Source organism: Colobus angolensis, unplaced genomic scaffold (assembly GCF_000951035.1).
Source record: "Colobus angolensis palliatus isolate OR3802 unplaced genomic scaffold, Cang.pa_1.0 Scaffold394, whole genome shotgun sequence".
NCBI classification, from domain to species: domain Eukaryota; kingdom Metazoa; phylum Chordata; class Mammalia; order Primates; family Cercopithecidae; genus Colobus; species Colobus angolensis.
The window spans coordinates 2,834,651-2,841,035 of record NW_012117310.1 but is presented as its reverse complement, the minus strand read 5'-3'; the positions used below and the strand labels follow the sequence as shown (position 1 = coordinate 2,841,035).

Below are 6,385 nucleotides of genomic sequence, written 5' to 3'. Positions count from 1 at the left end.
AGTGAGATGACCCCAGTACCTCAGTTCAAAATGCAGAAATCCCCGGTCTTCTGTGTCCTTCGCGCTGGGAGTTGGAGACTGGAGCTGTTCCTATTCGGCCATCTTGCTCCGCCCCCCCAAGAACTGATGAAAAGTTTTGCCACATTTTTCACACTTGTAGGAGTTTTGCCAGTATGAATTATCTTAACTACAATCAAGTGTGGCAACCATATAAAGGCTTTGTCACATTTTATATATCTCTAGGGTTTCACACTAGTATAATTATTTTTATGTATAGAGAAGTTGGAGGTGTTGGTAAAAACACTGTCAGTCACATTTCTTAGGTTTGTAGAGTTCCTCTTCAGCATGAATTATCACCAAGTCTCTTAAGAATTGAGAACTTGTGGCTGGGCATCGTGGCTCATGCCTATAATCCCAGCACTATAGGAGGTCAAAGCAGGTGGATCACCTGAGGTCAGGAGTTCAAGACCAGCCTGAAAAACATGGCAAAATCACGTGTCTCTACTAAAAATAAAAAATTAGTTGTGCATGGTGGTAGACAGTTGTAATCTCAGCTACTAGGGAAGCTGAGGGAAGAGAATGGCTTGAACCTAGGAGGCAGAGTTTGCAGTGAGCTAAGATCGTGGCATTGTACTCCAGCTTGGGTGACAAGAGTGAAACTTAATCTCAAAAACAAAACAAAACCAAAAATAAGAATTGAAAACCTGTTATAGGCTTTGCCACATCCTTCACACTTGTAGGATTTCTGTCCAGTATGAATTATGTATAATAAGGGTAGAGAACTTCCTAAAAGCTTTGTTACGTTCTTTATATTTGTAGGGTTTATGTTCCATATAAATTCTCATATTTAGTAAAAGTTGATAGCTGGTTAAAGGCTTTCCCACATTCATCAAACTCATAGGGTCTCTCTCCAGTATGAATTATCTTATGTCTTGTAAGGGTAGAGGAGTGCTTAAAGGCTTTGCACATTTTCCCATTTGTAGGGTTTCTCTCCCATATGAATTTTGTCTATTAAGGTTTGAGGAGGAAATAAAGGCTTTGCCACATTTATCGCACTTGTATAGTTTCCCTCCAATGTGAATTTTCTTATGTGAAGAAAAAGTTGTGGGACTGGTTAAAAGCTGTGCCACATCCTTCACACTTGTACGGTTTCTCTCCAGTATGAATTATTCTATGTGTAATAAGCATAGAGGACCGACTGAAGATTTTGCCACTTTCTTCACATTTGTAGGGTTTCTCTCCAGTATGAATTCTCTTATGTGTAGTAAGATGTGAGGACCAGTTGAAGGCTTTGCCACATTCTTCACATTTGTAGGGTTTCTCTCCAGTATGAATTTTCTTATGTGTAATAAGGTTAGAGGATCAGTTAAAGGCTTTGCCACAGCCTTAACATTTGTAGGGTTTCTCTCCAGTATGAATTATCTTATGTGTAGTAAGGTTTGAGGACTGGTTGAAAACTTTGCCACATTCTATACATTTGACAAGTTTTTTTCCAGTATTTCTTATCTTATGTCTGTTTGAATTTGAAAATTGATGAAAGATTTTCACATATTTATCACCTTGAAATATTTTGCTCTGGGTAGTTGTCAAACATCGGTTAAGTCCATTATAGCCTCTTTTGTGCAGCTTACACACGTCTATACTTTCACAGCCTTTTTTTAACTGTAAGTTGTCGTGTCCACATTTTTCATATCTTCTCAGTATCAGATTTTGGAAAGAATCTTTTATGCTCTGCTCTGGCTAAAGATCTTGGGTAAACTGAGAACACAAAACTACCATCTCATGTCTCTTCATAGTCAGGTTTTTTTCCTTGCTCCAGACAGTTGATGAGGTCTGGCTTTAAGACAACAATATCAAGGAAGACCAGGTTTCTGTAGTTCTCTAACATCACATCCCTATATAAATTCCGCTGTGCAGTGTCCAGGCAATGCCACTCCTCCAGAGACTATTCTATGGCCACAATGGCCATGTCTCTGAATTGCAATGGCCCCTTATTACACAGGGTTTTTTCCCAGAAGATCTGGAATAAAGTCTAATTTTTTGAATTTCTAACAAGCTTATCAATAATGTCAATGTTTTTGGCCAAAGAAGGAGGATACTTTGTCAAAATATCCAGTAAGTGGAAGAGCCTGTGTTTTTCCCAGGTTTTCTGACCCAGGTGTGGTGGTGCACACTTGTAATCCCAGCTACTCAGGAGGCTAAAACAGGAGAATCGCTTGAACCTGGGAGACAGCAGTTGCAGTGAGCCAACATCACACCACTACACTCCAGCCTGGGCAACAGAGTGAGACTCATTTTTGGCTTCCAGGGAGTCCTGGCATCTTAATTGTGGATCTTCCAATACATGAAGGTAACAGGGCCACAGAGACTGGGCCTCTAGGAGCTGAGGACACAGAGCAGTGGAGACAGAAGTGTGACTCTTGAATATTGAGAGGATGGTATCTCTCACTGAGGATCATCTGGAGCCTGATGGCCTGAAGGTGTGAGGAGACAAATCAGGTTGCTAGATTTAGAAGACATGGCCCAAAACGGAGCAAAACTAGGAGACTAACAAGTTGGCCTAAAAGGCGAATAACTCAGGAGAACCATTTCCAGGTTCCTTCCAAATCTAATCAACCCGGAGAGGCTTGTTCCAGTAAACAGGAGGCTCCATGTAGGAGTTGTCTGATATTGTACTTTTCCTGACTGATTTACCCATAAGCAACATTTTTCATCTAAGGCTAAACAAATTCCTCTCTGTGCTGCCGTTAACTTATCTAATTCCTGATCATTTTGGAGGACTATGACTGCTAAAGACTCAATTTGCTCTTGCACAGTTGTTAAAGTTTTAGCCATGGCATCGATGTTCTTGGCTATTTCCCTTGAGGGCTGGCTATGGGTCAAGGAGGCTTTTGTGATTCTAGCAATTCTGGTTCCCATACTGGCTATAAAACCAAGTCCTGTGAGAAGAAGAAGTAATTGGATAGCCCTCCTCATCCTGGGAAAGATGGAATGCCTGTAGATTGGTGCTGGAAGAGAGAGATTGTCAGGTACTATGAAGATGTCTAGGGATACATAGCCTATGGTACAAGTTCCAGTCCAGCTAGTGGGGAGGCACTGGTGAACTGACTGGCCACAAATATAGAAGGCTTCTTGGGTTTTAAGATAAGTAGAGATGTAAAAATGAAACAAGGGGGTGAGGACAGTTCCAAGACATGCCAAGGCTGCCAACACACGCAGGTAGTTGGTGGCTATAGTCATGCCTGCTAAGACTTATGTGCATGGGCTTTGGTTCTGTTTAGTTCCCTTGGTTTTATTTTCCTAAGAAAGAGAATTTTGAGTTTGGTCCAATAGAACCCATTCTTCTGTAGAGCGGAGGTTGGTAATTTGTAGGCATTTGTTGTATCAGCAGGCGGGAATGAGAAATTTTGACTACTGAAGGAGCTTGGGTGTCCCTGGCAAAACTGGATGGATTTATCTAGCAAAGTTCCCAGAGGAAAGTTAATATTTGAAGGTTTGTGAAATCTTGTGTGATGGTAGAATTAGTTGTGGATATATGTTTGGTAAGTTCGTTGCTTAGGATTTACGGTGAGAGTAACATTGCAAACTGTACTGGGAAGAGCCCCAATATCCATTTCATTTTTCTTGGCCATAACGCAAATAGGGGCTAGTCCCATTAAAGTGATATTAGAAAAGATGGATCAAAAATTGGGAGGTTGCCTGCAGATACCAGGGAAATCTTGCTTTACTTTTGCAAGAAGGTTATTTGCAGGCCAGAACATCTCCCATTAGCCTACCGCTGATAGAAAATATGCAGTTCTCCCTCTATACTTGTCCAATCTCTTGGTGAGGCTGGATAAGCTCTCCTTGGTGTTTTAGCAGAAGAGCTGGTACATAACCAGCAATTGGTGGAGTAAGGGGATCCTGTGCTTTGGAGCAATTACTGAGGTTTTTCCAATAATGGGAAATCAGGATGGTAGTGTGCTGATAGTAAAGGGGTGAGATTGAGAACCAGCAGGAGCATGCCCATGGCAACCTAAGGCGACTGTGAAGAGAGAAACTGGTCACAAAGAAAGCTGCCACTGGAATGCCTAGTGGTGTACAAGTTAGGGTTAAAATAGTGATAATAATCAGAGCAATTGTGAGTAAGATTTCTAATGTTAAGATCATCTTACTCTGAGGAGAAAGAACGATGAGGGTCATTACTTATCTTTCACTTAAAGAGGAATTACAGATTTTCCAGTGCCTCACAAGTGTGTTCTGGAGCTGACATTGCTTCCCAATCTGGTGTTTCGGGGCCTTTCCATGGCTTCACTAAGGTATGATGTATCCAACTGACAATCTCTGGTACTTTAATGGCTCTGGGGGTGAAGAGGTCCCTTCACACTGGAGTTAGTTGGGAATTCAGAGCTTCATCCCTCCAAGCTTTAATGAGAACTAGTGAGCCTGGAGGATACAGAGGCTGGTATTTTTTCCCCTTCTGATTTTGGGTTTCTTTGTAGCCAAAATTGCTGCAAAGCCTGTTGGAAGCCTGCTAAAGAAGAGACATGGTGGGTGATTTTGGCAGTTTTTTCATCTAGTAATAAGTCCAAATATAGGAAGGCCTACCATATAAGGCCTCAAAGGGGCTTAATTGCAAGGGAGTCTGAGGGACAATATGGTTCTGAAGGAGGGCTAACAGTAAGAGGTCCACCCGTGGCTGTACTGTTTTCTGACAGAGTTTATTGAGGATGTGTTTGAGGGTTTGTTTAGTTCTTTCCACTTTTCCTGAAGGTTGCGATTGCCAGGCAAAGTGAAGTTACCACTTTATGCCTACTAAGGGCCCTGCTAACCTGTTGAGTTACTTGGGAAATAAAGAATGAACCATTGTCACTTTGCAATGACCTGGGTATCTCAAACCAGGGAATGTGTTCCTTTAGAAGGAATTTAGCTACCTCCTGTGCCTTCTTAGTCCCTGTGCGGCAGGCTTCTACCCATTTTGTGAAGGTATTTACACAGACCAAGAGGTACTTATAGCTGCAGCCTGCAGGGAGATGAGAGAAGTCCATTTGCCAGTCCTCCCCAGGGTATGTACCTCTCCTCTGGATTGGACTTATTAATGGAGGGGGCTTCCCTCTGTGGGAATTATTTATGGTACACAGGGTATAGGCTTGACAAACCTGTTGAATAGTTTTGTTTAGTTCCTTCCCACTGAACGCTTATTTACAAATTTGCCCTAGACTGTCCTTTGCAAGGTGGCAGAAGTTGTAAAAACTCTTAATGACTTTCTATTGGGAGGTTCCATTTTTGGACCCATCTTTTCTAATATCACTTTAATGGGAGTAGCCCCTATTTGCATTATGGCTGAGAAGAAAATGGAATAGATGTAGGGGCTCTTCTCAGTATAGTTTGCAGTGTGACTCTCACTGTAGACCGTAACCAATAAACTTACCAAACATACACCCACAACCAATTCTGCCATCAACCAAGATTCCCCACACTTTTCTCCATCTACCTGCCAATTTCTTCATCTCTCTTTCAATTTCTCCATCTACCTCCCAGTGGAAAGATTTCACTGGGAGGCTTTCCATTGGGAGGTAAATGGAAAAATTCTTCCAATCTGTACCATCTATTGGTTTCTTCTTTATACCCATGTTGGGTGGCCCAGTCTATTTTCTTCCTTAGTGTATTGGAGAAAGGGAAGTTTACTGGGGAGAGAGGGTTACAAGTCTCCCATGAAGGTATCATTTGACATGGCTGCATCTTCAGCGTTTTTGTCAGCTAACCTATTTCCCTGTGTAGTTTCATAGGAGCCCCTGTGGTATCCTTCACAATGCACTACTGCTACTTCCTGAGGCAAATGAACAGCCTCCAGTATCTCTAAGATTTGAGGCCCATACTTAATAGGAGCATCCTGAGCTCTTAGGTACCCTCTTTCCTTCCAGATAGCCATGTGGGCATGAAACACCAAGATGGCATGTTTGGAATCTGTGTAGATGGTTATTCTTTTTCTTTCCCCTAGTTTTAGGGCTCTGGTTAGTGTGATGAATTCAGCTAGTTGCACTGAGGTCCCTGGGGACAGAGCTTTGGCCTCTACAACTTGGTGATGGGCCTCTATAGTATACCCTGCATATCTAGTTCCATCCCTGACAAAGCTACTGCCATCTGAAAACCATATTTTGTCTGGATTATCTATGGGCTGATCTTTTAAATCTTCCCAGCTGGCACAAATTTTGTTAAGAATCTCACAGCATGAATATGTTGAGTTGTCATCTCCTGGTAGTGGCAGTAAGGGGGCTAGGTTAAGGGTGGAACACTGCTCAACTGTTATCTGTGGGTTTTCCAACAACAAGACTTGGTACTTTAGCAATGTGTTGTCAGTGAGCCATTATGGTCCTTTTAGATCAAATAAAGGGTCTATTTGGTG

General features: G+C 42.1%; 1 pseudogene; it reads right to left on the bottom strand.

Annotated features, from left to right (window-relative positions):
* LOC105521069 overlaps positions 1–5,612 on the bottom strand; it is a 20,407-nt pseudogene extending 14,795 nt beyond the window's left edge.
* Between the last annotated feature and the right edge of the window lie 773 nt (positions 5,613–6,385).